Source organism: Alosa sapidissima, chromosome 9 (genome assembly GCF_018492685.1).
Source record: "Alosa sapidissima isolate fAloSap1 chromosome 9, fAloSap1.pri, whole genome shotgun sequence".
Lineage (NCBI taxonomy): Eukaryota > Metazoa > Chordata > Actinopteri > Clupeiformes > Clupeidae > Alosa > Alosa sapidissima.
The window spans coordinates 23,494,416-23,517,000 of NC_055965.1; the positions used below are offsets into that span (position 1 = coordinate 23,494,416).

General features: G+C 39.7%; 1 protein-coding gene and 1 long non-coding RNA gene across 2 annotated transcripts in view; both read right to left on the minus strand.

Moving 5' to 3' along the window:
* LOC121719492 (polymeric immunoglobulin receptor-like) overlaps window positions 1-22,585 on the minus strand; it is a 69,931-nt gene that overhangs the window by 44,837 nt on the left and 2,509 nt on the right. The gene's annotated exons all lie outside the window — the stretch shown is intronic.
* LOC121719705 lies at window positions 20,574-22,415 on the minus strand. Its single transcript, XR_006034319.1, has 4 exons — window positions 22,099-22,415; window positions 21,186-21,557; window positions 21,046-21,081; window positions 20,574-20,668 (listed from the first exon to the last, which is right to left on the minus strand). It is a non-coding gene; the product is annotated as an uncharacterized LOC121719705 (long non-coding RNA).

Here is a 22,585-nt window from a genome sequence, read left to right on the forward strand (position 1 = left end):
GTGCTTGTTCCCGTGTATCTACATAATGAAGTACTTTGTAACAACCTGTAACAATATGTAATATCATAGTTCTGTAGAAGAAGAAATGAGTGCCTCCGTCTCTGTTTACAAGAAAGAGAATGGAAGTCTTCCCCGGATGTATTATATTTATATGAGATGAGGTGATGAGCTATACCGTAAGGCCCCCACCACCCACCTGACAATATTAAATTAAAGATGAACTGAACTGAAAGAATCAACATTGACACACACTACACTACACTAATCACACACGCTTAATTATTTCATTTGGAATGGCCAATACTTAAAGTTTGACTGTGTGGTTTGAGTTACAAATGTTTTAGAGATGGCAAGAGGCACTTTTGTCGTTCCTCTTTGACTGAGACAGAGAGATAGAGAGAGAGAGAGAGAAAAATTCCACCCCTTCACCATAAACGTATAGAGTGATGTGAATCACGTGACCACCTCAGAACGAATAGCATAACAGGATAGCTCAGACCATTCAATTCCTTAGTTGGCCAAACTCTCTATACGGCTCTGGCTCAAGTATAAGTATAAGTATATATACTCCCGTGAAGGAAATTTGGTCTCTGCATTTATCCCAATCTGTGAATTAGTGAAACAGAGCACACAGTGTACACACAGTGAGGTGAAGCACACACTAATCCCGGCAGTGAGCTGCCTGTAACAGGGGGGTTAGGTGCCTTGCTCAAGGGCACTTCAGCCGTGCCTACTGGTAGGGGTTCAAACCGGCAACCCTCCGGTTAGAAGTCCGAAACCCTAACCAGTAGGCCCCATCTAATCTATTATCTATGTTTTTACTCATTTACTCACTGAAGAATAGCTACAACACACATTCCTATAAGACATTACAAACTTTTAATGAAGTTAGCACAAGACACAACTGTTGACACAACTCAACTTCATCTCATGTCTAACATACATCACAGGAGAATCCCAGTCCCAAAAGGCAGTGCCATCCCACAACATGTTCTGCTCACAGTGGCATCCTCCTCTCATTATTGAGGATGGCTGTTTCACTGTCCTGAGAGTGACTGCAGTTTGCAGAGGGGTTTGTGAGAGGAAAATAGTTGCAATAAGCTGGAACATTTAGCAGGAAGTTCTTATTTATTATATGTACGTATGGGAGACACAGCTCACAGTCACATAATCACAGGAGAGTTCATCGTCACTTGGGGATGGATTCTTCTGGAATGTAACAGAGGCAAAGCCAGGGTTTTCAGAGGGATCTGCAGGTAACTACACTGTTGAGTATGTAGGGTCACCTCCAGGGCTTGTGGGTAATTGAACAGTCGAGTAGGTTGGGTCACTGGAGGGGTTTGTGGGTAGTTGAGCCAGGGCGTAGACAGTATTGGGTCCAGATGTTGAGAAGCTGGTGTCCTGAATCTCTTCATACACATGAGCTGTCTGATAAAAGGAGTTAGTGTTATAGGATGTGAGAGTGTTCACAAACATAATTACCTCTGTATTTCGCAAAATATTACTTCAAGCTATACAGGGAAAATATTATCAATGTTAAAAATCCATTGATATGAACAGGGTAATTACTGTGCGTGATGGGTTGTTGTTGATGTATGTAATCAATGACTATTAATTTTACTTACTGCTATATTGCGGCCTTGAGCAGTGTCCATATGATTTGAGGACAGGTCTAATCTCACAAACACACACACGCGCGCACACACACACGCAAAAAGAGAGAGAGAGAGGAGAGAGAGAGATTAAACATTCAAATATTGCACAAAAATAATAATTTACACAATTTACACAAAATAATATTGAGAGATTAAGCTTTGTGCTATATTGTGTTATACGGCTATCTATGTAGTATCAACAAGGGCGTAGGTTTGGTCTGAGCTTTGGTGGGGACACTACCCACTAACCCCCCCCCCCCCCCCCAAAAAAAAAAGGCACTCAACTCTTTCACCAGCCACTATAGATATATAAAATGATATTTAACATTTAACATTTATTTTCTATTTGGTCTGTTATGAAATCATGCATTGACCCATTTAAGCACAGCTCAGTTTTAAGAAACTTAAATACATGCATGCTTAGCATTTTGTGAAAAGAAATCATTAAGGCTACATTGACAAACTCTTAACCATGAGCTGCCTATATATTCTCTGATTCTAATATTTACAGATATCTAGGCGATGTAAGCACAGCTCAGTTTTAAGAAATGCTTAAAGCCGAAAGACAATGTTGAATTTTGCTACAATTTATTTCAAAACCGGATTACTCTGGAACAACTAACTATACGGGAATGCATTACACCGTTGTGTTCGGTAAGGTCTGCTGTTTATTCTGATATATGGTTTGTCATGTGTTGCGTGAAGAGTGTGTAGGCCTACGATATTCCACCGAGACGAATGGATGTGGAGATGGGCGCAGAGAATAATTATTAAATCTCTTGAAGTTATGTTTCTCGTGAACTGTGTATCACAGCAAATAGCGGCTAGCTAGCACCGTTTAAAAGCTGAGAAAAGGCTATTTCATGTGACACATGTGTGATGAGTAGCCTACTTCTCGAGGAGTTCAACAGAGAAGATAGATAGATACTTTATTGATCCCCAGGGGAAATTCAAGGTCTCAGCAGCATACATACAACACAAACACATTCTTTAACAGCAGAAAGAGTAACTAGAAAAGCATTTCCTGAAGGAAATACAGTGCATGAAAATGCAAAAAATATGATGTAAAATATCATACAGAGTAAAAACAAACTATATTGGTTGCTAGGTAGATGAGGTTTAATATAGTTGGAATGACTGAACAGTTAAATAGGTGGATAGTTTATATAGTTAAATGATTTGCTTGGTGGATAAGGTTTAATATAGTTGGAATGATTGAACGGTTAAATAGGTGGATAATTTAAATGGTTAAATAATGTAGGTAGATAATTGACGATAACGGACAGTTGGAATGGCTCTAATGTTTGCTGGCAGTTATGCTAACTATGTTATCAAAGATAATAATGTTAACCAAGTTACTTAACTTAGTTAACTTAGCTAATGTTTTCATTTTTAGTAGTTATGCTAACTAGCACTATGTTAACCATGTGACTTAGCTAACCTAGCTAATCATTTTTAATAGGTATGCTAACTATGCTAACTAGCATGCTAACATGTTAAGTATGCTTACCATGTGACTTAGCTAACTTAGCTAATCGTTTTTAGTAGGTATGCTAACTATTCTAACTAGCATGCTAACTATGTTAACCATGTTACTTAGCTAACCTAGCTAATCATTTTAAAAAGTTATGCTAACTAGCATGTTGACATGCTAACTATGCTACTTAGCTAATCATGTTTAGCAGTTTTGTTAAAAATGCTAACTAACATGCTAACTATGTTAACCATGTTACTTAGCTAATCATTTTTAGCAGTTATGCTAACTAGCATGCTAACCATGTTACTTAGCTAACTTGGCTAATCATTTTTAGCAGTTTTGTTAAAAATGCTAACTATGCTAACCATGTTACTTAGCTAATCATTTTTAGCAGTTATGCTAACTAGCATGCTAACTATGCTAACCATGTTACTTAGCTAACTTAGCTAATCATTTTTAGCAGTTTTGCTAAAAATGCTAACTAGCATGCTAACTATGCTAACCATGTTACTTAGCTAATCATTTTTAGCAGTTTTGTTAAAAATGCTAACAAATGTTAGCAATGCTAACTAGCTACAGTGGGCAGGAGTCATAGTTGATGATAAGTAACAGTTACAATGGCTGAACAGTTAAAAAGTTCAGTAGTTTAAAGGGTTAAATTGTTTAACAGTGAAATATTGTAGTGAGGACTTTTATTTTGAAACAGTTTTTGGAGGAGGAAGCAGTTGAACAGGATGTGTAGTCTTAATAGGGCCAGTTTGTATGCTTAAAGCCTGAGACTGGCAGTTGATCCAGGTGGCCTGAACACCTGCCATAGGATTCTAATTGCTTAACGGCTGTATTGTGATGTCATAATCATAATGTTAAGTCAATGGGGAAATTTTGATTCGTTTTTAAATAATAGTTTAAAAAGTATAAAAGTTACAGAGCTGAAAAATGTCCTAAGTAAGACCTACGTAACATAGTTTGAATGAAGTTTCTACGTTAAACGGTTGAAGCTGCATTAAGTGCGTTAGAAGAAGAATAAGAACTAGAAAATGTAATTTCGAGGAAATTACCAGTGCATGAAAATATAAACATACTGTATATTAACATAATTGTCCTATTTGGACTAATTGGCCTAATTGAGCAGAAAGCAGTTGATACAGGTGCAATCAGATTCCAGGGGATCAGATTCCAAAAATAATTCAGTGGAAATGCATGGATTCCAGTTTCTTCCAGTAGCAGCAACTGGAATCCATGCATTTCCACGGAATTATTTTTGGAATCTGATCCTTTATCATACCTGTTCATTCTTACTCGTTGCTCGACTTATTGTGACTAAATTCAAGATGGCTGCAAACGCTAAACTTCATGAAGATTCTGTCTGTATAAATCGTCTTGTAAGTAAACTACCAGTGCTTTTTCAAAGTTCTCAATGTCTCGTTTTAAATGTCAGGGCCCTCGGAAGTCTACCAATGAAGTGTGGAGATACATTGAGCCTCGTAAATGGTGTAAAACAGTGATTTATTTGCATGGCTAGCCCGATGCCGAAGCACCACCATTGAAAAAGCTGTTGGTAGCATCGGCTAACTAGCGCCAGATTTTGGAGTGCAGGGGACAAGCTGAGATGGGCTATGAGACATACGTTCACACTCTGTATCATGTTTCAACACACTTTAGGTCAATATCACACCGGAATTCTCCTTTAACTAGCTTTTTGATGGGACCTAATTGAGCAGCTGGAAGTTGATACAGGTGCAAATCAAGTTAATTAGCCCATTATGATGTCATAGTCCCCATACAAAGTCTATGGGGAAAACTAAGCTTGTTTTTTATTAATATCTCAAAAAGTATAAAGTTTACAAAAGTGAAAATACATTCCTCAAGTCTTCTTTTCAAGACCTACGTTACAAAGTTTGAACGAAGTTTCTACGTTAAACGGTTGAAGCTGAATTAGACGCAGAAATTTGGTGGGAAGAATAACTAGAAAATGTAATTTCGAAGGAATTTTTAGCAGTTTTGCTAAAAAAGATAACTAGCATGGTAGCATGTTAACTATGCTAACCATGTTACTTAGCTAACTTAGCTAATCATTTTTAGCAGTTATGCTAACTATGCTAACTAGCATGTTAACATGCTAGCATGTTAACTATGTTAACCATGTTACTTAGCTAACCTAGCTAATCATTTTTAGCAGTTTTGCTAAAAATGCTAGCAATGCTAACTTTGCTAACCATGCTAACTAGCTACAGTGGGTAGGAGTCATAGTTGATGAAAAGTGTTGATGAACAGTTGATGACAAGTTAAAAGTTGTTGATAGACAGCTAGTGAATGTATATAGTTTAAAAGTTTAAAAGTTGAATGTAGATAGTTTAAAAGTTGTTGATAGACAGCTAGTTTAATAGATAGATAGTTTAATGATAGTTTAAAAGTAGACCGTTTAAAAGTTGAATGTAAAAAGTTCAGTAGTTTAATGGGTTACATTGTTTAACAGTGGATTATTGTAGTGAGGACTTTTATTTTGAAACAGTTTTGGGCAGAGGAAACAGTTGAATAGGATGTGTAGTCTTAATTGACCCAGATTGTATGCTTAAAGCCTGAGGCTGCAGGTGGCCTGAACACCTGCCATAGGATTCTAATTGCTTAACGGCCGTATTATGATGTCACAATCGGCAATATTAAGTCTATGGGGATTTTAAAAAAGTTTTTCTTTAATAGTTTAAAAAGTATAAAAGTTTCAAAGTTGAAAAGACATAGCAACCCGATCTGTTTGAAGACCTACGTTACAAAGTTTGAATGAAGTTTCTAAGTTAAACTGTTCAAGAGAAAAAGTGGTAAGCGGAATAATAATAACTAGATGTACCGCATAGCGGTACAAAATATGACCGCCGCTCAGTCCTGTACATCCGTTCCGCGAAAATAAATCACACTTCAATTTGTCTCCATATTTTACTCCATCACCCACTCTTGAAACTTTTGTGTATGCTTGTTTGGCATGCCTGAGTGTGTGTGTGCGGCTGCACAGAAAGTACCCTACTGGTGCTGAAAAGGTGAATAGATTGTAGAATAGCCAAAGAAGATGTAGAATTGTTATAAAACCTTTAAAATCTCTAAACAATCACAAGTAGGGCAGTTCATCACAGTTCATCCATTGCAACTGGATTGATGAAAGGTCACTTACACCTGTAGGCTACATTGTATTTGGGAAAAGCAAAAGGTATCAGCATAATGTTATTTATTTATTTATTTATTTATTTTTTATGTATTTTTAAACAAAAACATCTCTGTCAGTTCCATGCCGTTTTCAACAGCTATCAAAAACAAAGGTCATTTTTGGATGGATGGATTTTTTGTGAATGTTTCTTCTTCTACATAAGATTTTAGTCATCTTTAGTTCATGTAATACTTTATTGTCAATGCACAAATTAAGTAACAGTAGTCTGAAACGTTATTGTTAATGCACAAATTAAGTAACAGTAGCCTAGTCTGAAACGAAATGCTGTTTTACATCTAACCAGTGGTGCAAATAACTGACATGTCCAAATGGGCCTTGATGAAATGCGTCGCTAGACTGTTCATACACATTTTAACGAGCCAAAGTTGAAGAGCTTTTGTCCGTTATTGTTAGTGCAAATATAGGCTGATTCATGTTCCCTTGCATTGTTTAACTGAGGTCCATGGCTAGTCTGGCTTTCATCAGACCAAGCTCAATCTTTTAAGAAATCAAAAAATAAATAGCGGGCAGATCAGGCTGGGTTCACCCAGCCTAGTCCATAGGCACCCGATATTGTTTAATTTTCCGATTGAGATATACACGCTCTGGCTATTCTAAATGCAAAAATGCATCAGGGAGTTATGACAAAACGGTAACTAACAAACTAGATCCTAATAGAAAGCTGTCAGCTTCCCTAAGCTACAGGTAGGATTATAAGGTAGGCCTATTTACAACATAAATTGTCAATAGGCTATGCTGGCGACACAAATAAAATCTCCTTTGGAAACCAATGGCTTACGCCTTACAGTATCAAGCGGACTTAAACTGCCATATCGTGGCGAAAAGTTGTAATAACATTCACGCAGCTCCATGAGGAAAGCGCGAATGAAGTAGCCACTTCTAAATGGGACCCACTACACAGTAGCTTAAGGTGTTTTGCTAAAGCAGCCATAATGAAATGAAGGTGTCATTGTTTGGATACTTCACACACACGTGCTTTTTAATTTCACAGACTACAACTACCAAGCTGTAATCAAAGCACATCGATTCCCCTCTCACACCCTGCACGCACTTAAAACAAAATAAACAGGCGTCTCAGTCTCAGCATGTAGCCTATAGGCAAAACTGTATCAGACCGGTGTAACTGATAAATCTTCCATTGCACAGAATGATTTTGTAGCACGTGCAATAAATGACAGTCGAAAGATACAAACAGTGCTGCTATACATTTGCTTGGTATAACCGCATTTATAGTTTTCTACAAATGCAATCAATCAAATGCCTCCATCACTCAACCAACGCTAACGGTAACATTACCTAGGTACTTATTGATATTACAAGATTAACGTACCTGCAGTAAAAACCAAGCATGTCCGATAAACATCCTCAGATTTATTTCGGCTTCAAGAAGAAATGGGAATTACACTTCATGTGAACATCGTCCTATCCTTATTAGATGTTCGCTGTGGTAAATTACAGTCCTTGTATGAAGCGTCCATTGTTTTTTCCAACCCACTTTTAACTTCAAACAAAATTACGTCTCACTGCAACGATGCGCCATCTAGTGGACAAACGACTACTTCTCGCCAATACTGAAAATGCAGCCATGATGATGATGATGAATATTTATTTTGGCTTTCTTTTAATCCTACTGATTTTCATTTTTTACCGGGGGGCAAATCACAAATGAGTGATTATGAGCCAGGTTGATGTGGGCCCTTGAGACCAACATACCATAAAAGAATCACAGAGAACTGTGTCTGCCCTACCCTCCTTTCGGGGGGTCCAGTCCAGCGGGGGGGCTGCAGATGAAAACGAAAAGTGACGGTTCCATGCTATCCATGTGGGGGTACATGCCCACCAAGTTTTGTGTACCCCGGTCTTTCAGTGTCCCGGGAATCCTTGTTGGTGTACGTCACTAAATGTACACATAAATTATTTTATTGTAAGGCCCCCCATGAGCGAAAGTACACAAAACTTGGCATGCATTCAGAGGGTGTCATAATGATCCTACACTTTTAATTTCGTGCAGTTTTGACCTTGTCAGCCAGAGATATTGAGATGAAAACACCTAATTTTTTGCTTTTTAATTTTTAACTAGGTGGCGCTATACATGAAATAAGTGGTAATGGGATGGGTTGACATGCCCCCTTAAGACCAACATACAAAAAAAAGGTGGACCTCCTAGGCCCTACGGTTCTCGAGATATTCACAGAAAACTGTCTCCGGCCACCTACAGGCCAGTTGGTGTATAGTAACATAAATTAATTTATTGTGTGGTCCCCCATGAACGGAATTCCACAAAACTTGGCGTGCATACAGAGGGTGTCATAATGATCCTGCACTTCCAATTTCGTGCAGTTTTGACTATGTTAGGTCACAGATACCTTCAATTACACCACCTCATTTTTACTTTTTTGTGTTTAACTAGGTGGCGCTATACATGAAATGAGTGGTTATGGAATGGGTTGACATGGCCCCTTGAGATCAACATACAAAAAAAAATGGTCCTCCTAAACCCTACGGTTTTCGAGATATTCACAGAAAACTGTGTCTGCCCTACCCTCCTTTCGGGGGGTCCAATTCAGCGGGGGGGCTACAGATCAAAACGAAAAACGATGGTTCCATGCTATCCATGTGGGGTTACATGTCCACCAAGTTTCGTGTACCCCGGTCTTTCAGTGTCCCGGGAATCATTGACGGAAATTTGGGCATGCGAAAAAGAAAAAAAATTAAATAAAAAAAAATAAAAAATCTGACTAAACCTATATGACCGCCGCTTCGCTGCGCGGCGGTCATAATAAGAAGCCTAGGAAGAACAGTGCAGTGCATTTTCATGCACTGTAATTAAAGTATATAATATAAAAACACAACTAAGCAGTAAGGACAGTAGAAGATAAAGAATATGCTAAATATACTAAAATACAAATTATACTAACACTTAATACAATATATAAAAATATACTAAAATACAAATTACAAAAATACAAATTATACTAACACTTAATCTAAATCAATTCTAAAAACAGTATCCACATAGTGGTGATTAATAAATCAGAGGCGCTTGCAATGACTGAGGCAGGGACTGAGCCTGTGATTCTCTGTGCGTAGTAAGGTATGGTAAGGTGCTCTAAGGTGCTCTGTGTGAATGAGTGTCATGGTGGTAGTGCAATGGTGATAGTGGTCATGGTGATAGTGCAAATGAGTAAGTCAACAGTGCAACAATGCAGAAATAAAGTAAAGTAAAGTCTATATATCTATATATTTAACTATTTAAGAAAATGTATAAGTGTGGCCACAGTTCGGCTGTGGCATATGTGCTAATGTGCTAATATAGCACGCAAACAGTGAGGCATAAAGATAGTGGTACAAGTGGCTAGTGGACAGACAGTACCAAACATGGAGGGGATGAAGAGGCAGACAGACTATGCAGAGAAGTCTATCTCTCCTCTTCCCTTAAGTAAGGCATTGAACAGTTCAATGGCCCTGGGCTCTGTCAGTTGTGCAAGGCAGTGAGCGAAGTCTCCAGCTGATCAGGCTCTTGCTGTAGAGTGGGTGACACTCATTGTCCAAGATGTTGATCAGTTTGTTCAGGGTCCTTTTGTCAGATAGTGAAGTGATACACTCCAGTTCAGCTCCCACTACAGAGCCAGCTTTCCTTACCAGCCTGTCAATTCGCCCCACATCCTTCTTCCTTGTGCTTCCTCCCCAGCATACTACTGCATAGAAGAGGACGCTGGCAACAACAGACTGGTAGAACATCCTGAGGATCTTACTGCACACATTGAAGGACCGCAGCCTCCTCAGGAAGTACAGCCTGCTCTGCCCTTTCTTGTAGAGTGCATCAGTGTTGGCTGACCAGTCCAGTTTATTGTCCAGGTGGAGACCCAGATACTTGTAGGTGCTAACCACCTCCACATTGACCCCATCAATGTGGACTGGTAGCAGAGTGGGCTTAGACCTGCGGAAATCCACCACCATCTCCTTGGTCTTTGAAGTGTTAAGTTGAAGATGATTAGAAGAATGGGTGAATTTGGACGCACTTCATATGCCTTGTAGTGAAGCTGAAGCACTGTGCCATGCTGCGCATGATTGCGGCTCACTGGTAGTTATTATAGGTAACTTCAAATCAGCACGATTTACCCTTATTGGCTACTGCACATTACAAGATCTGTACGAGATGATCCGCAGCACTGAAGTGAGAAATGATTTAACTCTTTGTGTAGCGCATGTGAGCGCTTTTTCCCCCAATTCAACCTGAATATTGGTGGGGACATTTCAGTCATAATTTGACATTGGTGTGGACACGTCCTTCGGTCCCCACGCAAATCTACGCCCCTGAGTATCAATGTGGTCTAACACATACAAAATAAAAGAAAATTATGTACTTAGTACATTGTATGAATGTTTATATTAATTGTTACAATGTCCTTCATGAAAGGTAGCAAACTCATACAAAGGAAGAGTCACTTCAGCTAAAGGTGAGGTTCAGATCTAGCTGTATAGAATGTATGCAAAGCTGTAGCTTTACTATAATTAAAAAAAAATCACTCAGTGAAGCCACATGAGTATTTTGTTGTGGACTTGCTTTGACGTATGTAGATCAGAAAGAGAGAGGATGAGCACAAGAGAGCAACTGAGATAAAGAAAATGAGAGTGGAAGGAGAAGATAGGGAGAGAGAGAAAGAGAGAGAGAGAGAAAGAGGAGGAGGAATATTTTTCTCACCTCTGCCCCTGCTCTTCCTGTACTTTACCCAGAAGAAGAGAGCGATTCCACACAGCGCCACCACCACCAGGGTCAGGAAGACAGAGAGACCCACAGAAGAACCTGCAGAAGAACATCACACAGTGAGAGCAGAACAGCAGAAGGTACCGCAGGTGACAAATGCATCCTAAACACAGAGTCAAAGGATCAAAGAACTCCTCATGAATTGGAATCCAAAGTGAACCACATGGGGAAGAAAAAGAACCAACCATAATGGACTTCACACCCGTTCGAATAGACAAAGTTAATACACTTTTTTTTTACTATCTAGAACGTGTATTAACTTTGTCTAGTTTAACGGCTTGTCGTCCATCATCCCTTACATACAGTATGGTGCATACAATTTATTTAGAATCTTGAGGGGAGGTGGGGTAGGGGGGAGCAGTGGAAGTGTTACCGTCTCTGTCATCGCCTTCGTCTTTATCTTCATCTTCAACTTCATCTCCGTCTTTACCTTCTCCTCCGTGCACTCCTAGAGTGTCATTTCATAAATGTGAACCTTTTTATGCCGAAATTTAACACACTCAAGAATGTGTTTTTTTAATCTCAGTAGTGTATATTAATAAACATGCCCTGGTCATCAGTTGCTAATTCTTACAGAACATTCATGTATAAATGATAAATGATAAATGATTCATGTGTAAATGATCATGATGAATGCCTGAAGTTTATATTTCAGCAGAACACAATTTGAGACCACAAGTCAAACACAATAGCAGGTGTAGTAGCAATACCTGAGAGCAGACAGACGAGGAGAACAAAAACAATCTTCATTCCGTCCACTGAGTAAAGACACTGGGCCACCAGGCAGAGAGAAGTCAAAGACTGTCAAATTGACAAAGACTGTGATGGCAATGATCTAATATTACTGGTGTGTGCACAGCGTCATTATCTGTCACAGTGAGTTTGTCATTTCCTCTGTGTGGGTGAGAAACAACTTCAGACATGTAGGACGTGGAAACATGTAAAGGCAGTAGGGTTTTGGAATAACTTCAATTGAAAGACGAAATAGAATGGTATGAATGGCAACATACTTTATAGTCTAGTTTAATGTGATGGTAAGATAGTTGGACACTAAGGATTTTTGGAAGTGTCTCTAACCAGTAGCACTTTTAACACCCGGTCCTCTGCATCAGTGAAATACATTTCCCCTAAAATATCCATGTTGGCTCAACAGTCAAATACACCCTAATCAGGTTTTAGAGGGTCATTCATTACATGATTCCTTCTTTTAATTTCCATTTTGCCATGATGCAAAATACTGAAGAAAACTCACCAAAACCACATCTTCCCTCTTCTCTGATGCGTCACCACTCCCTGAAAGCATAAACAGAGATGGTTAAAAATAGAAGGAGAGTAAAAACAGACAGCTTCAACCCTCCTCCCCTGTTCCTAGTCAAGCCATGTCCTGTTAAAGCATTCTGTCGCTGCGTGAGTCTAACGTAGATATGAGTCACAGATGCATCGCATGAGCTGTGCAAGCCCAGCACACTACTGTACATTCAACTGAATAACAAAACAAACGATTTGTTGCCTTTCAATAAAATGTGCCAAATATGGACGATTGTGACGTTTGACGTTTGACGTAACTGTTTATGTTTGAGCATGCCCTCACATCTACATCCAGCTCACATCAGACAGTGTTACACACAAATGCTAAAAAAAAAACACCTGGTGTTTGTACACACAGTCCTGGATCTGTTGGGCTTGGACCGAACCATAAACATTTCCAGACTAATCAACATGTTTCCTTAATAGAAACACAGAGGGAAAGGGCATTTAATTGACTGATGAGATGGAATATGATATAAAATTGATTGGCTGATGAGATGAAATACCAGTGTCAATGATTTGGCTTTTGTGAAGAGAAAAACAGCTCAGGTTCAATCAAACTGTAAACTGTATTATTTCACCATTTTTTGTAGATGGGTGAGGAAAGCACATTAGAGTGACCATTTTGGCTTATGCTGCGTGCATTCATATGTGTGTGTGGTGGTGGTGGGGGCAGGGGTGTTACTGGGGTGTTATGATGTTCAGATGACAAGAGACAGCATGGAGGAAAACTACAAACATGAACCTGTACCAAATGACCTTGAGCAGGATTATCATGCAATAACTTTGTCACCACTTTATGTATCAATCCAGTACACTTACGTATATAAAGAGCAGATTCATGTTGGTTGACATGGTTGTCGTGGCAACCAGTTACTTCTCTTTTCTTGTCTGGCCTCCTACGGTTTCCCTCTACAGGTGGAAGTTGGAACAGCGTTTTGTGACACGACTGTCTTGACTTGTCTAACAGTATGTGCTGTTTTGCTGAATAAAACACACAGGTGGAATTGATGAAGCAGTTTGTAACTCAGGCAACATGTTTATTGAATAAACATCCCATGAAATGGCTACTGAACCCAAAGACAGTTTGACATTCTGAGTACAGTTTGTCCTTCTCACGTCATCTCTCTGATCGTTATCTCAGTCTGACACCTCATTTGTGTTCTAGCTGCTCAGGCTTTTTTCTGTCTGTTTATTTTTGGTCTTCAGAGAATTATAATGTTCACTAAGGATGAACACACACAGAGACTAACCATACTACACACACACACACACACACACACACACACACACACACACACACACACACACAGACTATACTAAACTACATACCCACACACACACACACAGACTATACTACACTAGACACGCACACACACACACACAAACACACACACACACACACAGACTATACTACACTAGACACACACACACACACACACACACACACACACAGAGACTACCCATACTACACACACTACACTGCACTACACTGCAGACACATACACACTACACTACACACACACACTACACTCACACACACACACACAGAGAGACTACCCATACTACACACACACTACACTGCACTACACACACACACACACACACACACACACACACACTCACCAAAAATGTATAGAGTGACGCAATTCTGACCCTTCCTCTCACAACACAATAAACAGACTGGCATATCAGAGTTGCAGTCAAGCTGTATTTGAAATATGACACATTTTTAATTGAAATAATACATTTTGAATAAACAGTGACCAGTTATACCATATTAATCCATTCAGTGTGTTACAATTGTCAAATTTCAAATGACACAGCGTAACCCTATATGCTATATGCTACAGTATGTTGAAATAAATCACTTATTTTCACCATTAACTGGCATATGTTATTTTCCTCATTTGACAATATGTAAAAGGCTCTGTCAATGGGGATCTGATGAATGTTGGTATCTAACATGGCGTCCATGAATGACGTGACCACCTCAGAACCAATAGCATAACAGGATAGCTCAGACCATTCAATTCCTTAGTTGGCCAAACTCTCTCTGTATACGGCTCTGGCTCTGCCTTGTTGACAGTGGCCTCTACAGGTGGATGAAAAAACTACATTTCCTCTAGTTAGAGCAGAGACTTTCTAATGAGGAGACACAAGGAGGGCACTCAAAAAATCCTCCATAGAAATACATGGGGTTAGTTTGTAACGGCAGTTGTCTACATGTACCCCACCCCTACCGAAAACGTCGACATGTGAATACATTGAGCCAATCATGTGTTGTGTTATGAATACATTGAGCCTATCATGTGGTGTGTTGTGAAGACATATTGCCAATCATGTGTTGTGATCTCGCCGCTGGAGCAAGATTGGTGTCGTGAAGCCTTGCGCACGCGCATTTCTGCCGAAACAGATGCCCGATAAGTGCCCAAAAAGCGTTGCAATATGGCCGCCTGAGGGACTTGCCTAAAAGGACTTTGGTTAGAGTAACTGCACTTGTGCTGATACTGATAGCTGGAATAAAAGTCACCACTAAAAACAAAATAGTAGAATTTGTTATATTTTTATTTACACATTAACAGATTAAAACAACACATTTAACACATTATTTATGTTTTTACTCATTTACTCAGTGAAGAACAGCTACAACACACATTCCTATGATATGACATACTTTTAATGGTTAGCACAAGACACAACTGTTGACACAACTCAACTTCATCTCAATTTTAGTGGGGTATACTACGAAGCACATTAGACATACAGTATCTAGGCTATGTAGACATATCGAGGCTTCACAAAGACTTGACTCAGGGGTATACATTAAGTGATACTATGATAGCAGTTATGTGATATATTTGTCAAACTAGGCTTTCAGCTCAGATCTGTGCGCATTCTTGGTGTTGGGATGACGTTGGCCAATCATGAAGCGTGGAGACGCACAAGACCGCCTATATTAAAAAACAATTTTCTTCCGCATTTATGATTGTGATTATTTATGAGTGATAGTGTAATCTACACTGCAGTCATTTTTAGTGTCTAACCTATAACATCAAATAAATCGATTGTCATCAGATGTTTTATGGTATGCACGTCCATAGTGGCATATTTGCACGCACAACACTATCAAAGCGCATTTGAGATCCGTAATGTTTGTAGAGGCGAAGCTCCACCTGTAAGATATATGACAGAATCCTACACGTGAGATAACTTCGCTTTACAAGACAATTGATTGGTCAGTGGGCGGTAGATTACATGATTTGAGCTATAACTTAGCACATAACCTCCCCCCGACCAGGTTTAGTTGCAAGCATAAGATACCATGGTGATATAGCGACGCTAAAACAGATCAACTTTCGTGTCACAGCATACCCTGGCTTTGAGCGCAACATACCTCGCTAACCCACTAATCGAGATTCGTAGTATACACCACATGTCTTAACATACATCACAGGAGAATCCCAGTCCCAAAAGGCATTGCCATCCCACAACATGTTCTGCTCACAGTGGCATCCTCCTCTCATTATCGAGGATGGCTGTTTGTTTCACTGTCCTGAGAGTGACTGCAGTTTCAGAGGGGTTTTTGAGGGGAAAATAATTGCTATAAACTGGAACATTTAGCAAGAAGTTCTCATTTATTTACGTATGGGAGACACAGTTCACAGTTGCATAATCACAGGAAAGTTCATTGTCACTTGGAGATGGATTCTTCTGGAATGTGACAGAGGCATAGCCAGGGCCTTCAGAGGGACCTGAAGGTAACTGCACTGTTGAGTATGTAGGGTCACCTCCAGGGCTTATGGGTAATTGGACAATCGAGTAGGTTGGGTCACTGGAGGGGTTTGTGGGCAGTTGAGCCAGGGCGTAGACAGCGTTGTGTCCAATTGCTGAGATGCTGGTGTCCTGAATCTCATACACCCCGTCTGTATAGGCTGTCTGTGACAATTGAGGATGAGAACACAACATGGATGTACAGTAGGTGTTTACAAACAAGATCACATGTGCAGTAAAATACTACTTAAATTAATAAAGGAAGCTTTATGACATAAATCCATACTCATACTGTAGATCTTTTTTTCTTGCAAGATGGACAAATGTTACCTCAGACACTAAGGTTTACGTACCGCTCTGTTGTTGCCTTGAGCAGTGTTCCTATGGTTAGAGGACAGCTCTAATCACTCACACACACACACACACACACACACACACACACACACACACACACACAATAGACAAAAACAACAACAACAGCAACAACAGATTAAATAGTCTTTATGGAGGAATCTTAAACTCAATTCAATTCAATTTAACTGAAGACCACTTTTTAATAACCTGTACCAAGCACACCACACCTGAATGTTTCTCTTACAGAAAATCCATTTTAGGATTGAAGTTAGATATTGGTGTTGCATACTTGCTTAACGAGATACATTAACTTCCTGTTCTTCAGAGGGGAGAGAGAGAAAGAGAGAGTGAGAGAGAAAGAGAGAGGAGCCCAGGTGTGATTTAGGAGAGATGAGAAAGAGAGAAGACAAGATGAGAAAAAGAGGAATATATTCCCACCTCTACTCCTTCTCTTCTGGCACATGACACAGATGAAGAAAACAATTCCAAACCCCAACACCACTATCGTCATCGATACGGGGAGAACCACAGGAAAACCTAAGAGGAGAACGTAGGGTCACAAAAGGTACTGCAGAAGAACCTCATCATTGTGCCGCATAGGAAGATTAATTAACTCATTAATTGTAATTCAGAAATAACTACATGACAACACTCTAGAACCACAGTCATTAACACACCAACCAAGTCGATACGTTCCTTAAACACACTCAAAGATAGTCAAAATAGTCAACTTCTTACAATGAGTTTGAGGTGTTGGAGTGAATGGGGTTGAAATATATTCAGTTACATCCTCAGAGAATGGGTTGAATGTTTTTACTGACACCATTCTTATAGAAGAACTACTTGTTGGTGGTGAGCTGCTGTGAGCTGATGTGGTTAGATGTGAGTGTATTTGATTCATTCTCATTCCTCCAAATGGCCAATGGGAGCTTGGGAGAATGTGGAAAAGAGAGTAGGGGGAAGGTTAGAGATATAGAGAGAGGTGGAAAGAGAGAGAGAGATAAAGAAGTATACAAGCAGAATGAGTCATGGTAGAAAGACGACGTGTTTAACCAAACATAGAGGAAGGGAGGTCACACCACAGTGGAGAGCGAGAGAGTGGGTAACCATGGAAGCATTGACCCTAGATACAGCCCTCTCACACTCAACAGTGTATATATATATATAGTATATAAGTATATATACTTTTTTGATCCCGTGAGGGAAATTTGGTCTCTGCATTTAACCCAATCGGTGAATTAGTGAAACACAAACAGCACACAGTGTACACACAGTGAGGTGAAGCACACACTAATCCCGGCGCAGTGAGTTGCCTGCTACAACAGGGGCGCTCGGGGAGCAGTGAGGGGTTAGGTGCCTTGCTCAAGGGCACTTCAGCCGCGGCCCACCGGTTACAAGTCCAGAGTGCTAACCAGTGGGCCACGGCTGCCCTCTGTGTTTGCACACTTTTAACAGAATATGATTATAGTTTCCTCAACTCTGTTCATCTTAAGCACTATTTCTCATACCTGTAACAACAAGCTGCATTGTCTGGTAAAGGCTGATGTAGATTAAGTATTTTGAGTGAGACATCCATAAAAGTCAATTCAGCTTTACCATGGTAACCTTTCCCTGCCATTAGGGATGTAATGATAACCGGTATAATGGTAAACTGTGATAAAAATGTTGACGATAACAATTACCGTTTTCATTTCAAATATCATAATTATCGCAGTTGATTACCACGGTGTCGAAACCGTGTGTTTAATCCTTCCCAGCTTCTTCCGAGCCTGCTTTTGACATACAGTAGGCCTGTACAATGAAAAAAAAAACAAGTACCCTACTGATTCTGTTGTCTAATTGATGGATTAGGTTACATTTTAAAAAAAGTAACATTTTCACCGCAAAACGTGTACTGTATCATATAGCCACTCTATATCTTTTTATACCGCGATAATACCGAAAACCGTGATAATTTTGGTCACTATAAATGTGAGGTTAAATTTTCACACCGTTACATCCCTGCCTGCCATACTGCCCCCCACCCTTTTCTCTCTTTCTCTCTCAGGGTACGTCTACACAAAACCGCTGGGTGAATTTTCTCTTACCGCTTTCACACCTTTAACGACACCGGTAAAGAAAAAACTTGCGTGCACACACAGAGGTGTAACCGGCTAAATGTGCTGTAGTGCATATGCCAGACCAGTCGATGGCGCCGGCCGTGCAGAAGCTTCACGTTAATTTGCGTGAATCGCATAGAAGAAAACATTGTTGGAACAGTTTGTTAAGCAGTCGCATGAAATAGGGAGACTGCAGACAATTCGGTTTTCAATTCAACTGTTAAACTAATAAAGTTCATTTTCAAGGTATGTGACTGCTATGTGAAATCCCTTCTCGGTTACAGTCTCCTAAACTGCCGGCGAAAACAAAACCTCACCAGTTTCACAAAAAACGGTGTCGTGTAGACGGCCCCTCGATCTCTCTCTCTCTGTGCTCACTCTTTTCTTCCTCTGTGTCATGTGGCCCATCAGACACTAAGCATACACATGACAACATGCAGATCACAGACAGAGTGAAGCGCTGTAGAGAAATGTAGAAATCATTGTGAAAAGCTGACCATTGTATGTACTGTAGAATCACATTACCATCAGATCACAGCGGAATCTCATGAGTAAATTGCATGTACTGTAGAAACACATTACCATCAGATCACAGCGGAATCTCATGAGTAAATTGCATGTACTGTAGAAACACATTACCATCAGATCACAGCGGAATCTCATGAGTAAATTGCATGTACTGTAGAAACACATTACCATCAGATCACAGCGGAATCTCCTGAGTAAATTGCATGGTCAAACCAATGTCAGGCCCCTCGTGTGACTAGGACATAATGATAGTGGCATCATCGCCTTCTCTATGCAGACAACATGTTGTTACTGTGTTTGTTGTTGTTAGAGCAAGACAACAGTTTTTAATCATCAGCAGAGAGGTTGAAAAGGGTTAGTGAGAGGAATAGTTGGAATAAACTTTAATATTTAGCACAAAGTTATATTTTATTTATTTAGGAAATTCGTTTTGTTTAAAACATTTTAAAACATTGTCCACTACATAGGCCTAGGCATGACAAGACAGAATTACATACTGTAAAGTTATCATTTATTTACACATGGGAGGGACAGCCCAGTTGCATAATCACAGGAGATTCACCACTTAAATTCCCTTTCAGGGTGATGTGCAGGTAACTGCACTGTTGAGTACAGGGTCACCATCACCAGTGTTGGAGTTCAGGCTCTGTCAGAAAGAGTTTATCTTGTTCAAGTGCTGTTAGACTGTTGTAACACAGGTTTCAAAGCTATTAAATTCAGCTATTAAGCTAGATCACCTGGAACTGGTAAATCAGTGGCTTCAAAATAAGCAGACAATAGATAATAGTTATTATAATTTATTTGCAATTCATAAAAGACATATGGCTTGTACTACCACAAACCCAAAGGTTCAAGCACCCCATATCACGCATACATATGCTTATAAATCACACCAGTCTCTCACACCAGTAGGAAATCTCCATGAACAAACAGTACACACAGCACTGCAAACGTGAAACAAGGCAGGTTGGGAACAAGGAAACCCTTACTATATGGCATACAAACACAATGAAAACTGCATACTTTAAACAAACACCAGTATAGCAAACATAGGAAACATACATTTACCCAGGCGGGAAGTGCGAGGGTCGGAAAACTGCGCTGCCTGCCGCCTCTCCAATTACAGCGGCACTGATTACTAGGTTGAATGATCTGCATTAGCTAGGTTACACACAATGATAACACAAGTTCAAATAGCTCACCAACTCAGCATTAAATGGCGATTTCGTGGCGTGCTCTCCCGACTCACGCATTTCCCAGACAAAGCGGCCGCTTCCACCTGAGTCTTCAGTCCTTTTAAAAAGTGCGTTATTCTATCTGTGTGTGTGTGTGTGAGTGTGTGTGTGTGTGTGTGTGTGTGTGTGTGTCGACATGGGCATTGAGATCCACCTTTACTGTTGTTCCTTCTGTGTTGCCAACAAAAGAAGAGTGCGGCTCCAAACACCAGCGCCACCAAGACCAGAGTGATGAAGAGTGGGGCCGTAATGCCTGAAGGACACATAATTACACACACACACGCACGCACACACGCACGCACGCACGCACGCGCACACACACACACATACACACACACACACATACACTCTTACATACTGGGCATCCTTCCAACAGATGTACTTATACAAACACATAGAGAGACATAGAACCACAGCACCAGTTCAATAAACCCATGACTCATTTGTCAGAGATCCAGTAAAATTATTGTCTGTTGTAGTAATTTGTGAAGATAATTTTGTTGGCATACACACACACACAAACACACACACACACACACACACACACACACACACAAACACACACACACACACTAACACAGACACACTAACATGCACACACATACAAACACATATACACACCGTACTTACCTGGTGAAAGAACGTTTGAATCGTCTTCATGGGATCCTGTAAAATTATAAAATTATTATAATTCATTACATTCATCTTTAAGCAATAATATTTTTTACACATACATTTATCAATATAAAATCACAAAATCTAAATACTACCATTCTTCACGTTGAGTATTACTTCAGTGAGGTTGTCCACTGAGAGAGGAGAGTTCTGCTGAAAAGAGACATGGACACCACACCAGTACGTCCCAACATCCTCTGTAGTGAGGTTGGTGATGTTCACCATGAAGAATCCTCCAGTGGTGTTGTCATAGAAATAGAACCTATCTTTACCTCTGGAATCTTTTTCAGGATTGAACCATTGATCTTTTTTCTCTGTTCTTACGCTACTGATACACGCAACTGCTTAATTTTTACAAAAGTATTTCATTACATTTCTGTACTTCCCCAGGTCATAAGGGCACATAATAGAGATGTTTTCTCCTGTATATCCCTCATACACAGGAGGTTTCCTGGATTCTGTTTGACCTGTAAATTAAACAGAACACCAAACTATGCATAAAATGTATATGAATTTCTCAGAAAAAAGATTAAGCCTATTTTAGACCAGATTTGTAGACAAATGGCAAATGATTACTTCAGCTGAATAAGGTAATTTCGACCCAAATGAATGCTTTATCAAATGCAATGCATTGTTTTAATTACAACTCTTAACATTCTGTAAAATAAGTAACTGAAAATCCATACAAACTAAAAACAACAATAAAATAACACAAGCAATAACAACTCTTGAACAATGTTAAACAAAAATAACATAATTGAAGCAAAACCTACAATCATGCAACGTTGAAAAAAGTGAAAAATATAAAATTCACTCCAGATCTTGATCATGTAAAAGTATCAAGATATGGTGACCCTATACTATTTATGCAAATGTGAAGTAAGTCAGAGCATACATGTGAGCAGAAAGACCTGATTACACTATTATCATCTGCTTATCAGGGGAGGTACATGTAAGACAACAACTCAACACAAACAACAATCACATAGAGTAGATCCCTTTACTCACCCTCCATTACGTTCAAATATGCATCAGTGCTTTTAATCTCTCTCCCACCAACTCCACACCGGTATTTGCCGCTGTCACTCTCAGTTAAGTTTCTGATGGACACTTTAAAGAAGCTTTTGGCAGTGTTGTCATACAGAGAGAATCGGCCTTTGCTTTGCCACCACTTTTCTGACACATTGCTCCTGATTTGCTCATCACAGGACAAGTTGTGTCCTTCCTTGCAGAAATATTTTTCGTCATTCACAGGTGCACTTGTGTAGTTACACTTGATAATGATGGATTGACCTGCATACTCTGTCAAGTTTAATCCCCAACTCCCACCTGCCAAAGGAAGGAACAGAACATGTGTTTCCCTCTCATAAGTTAGTCATTAATGACCACTGTGCGTGTTTGACTGTTGAATGTTTACCTGCCTCATACTAGTGAGAGATGTAGGCTGCGGTTGCCTGGCTCTTATTGAGACAGACACTGAAAGTTGACATGACAA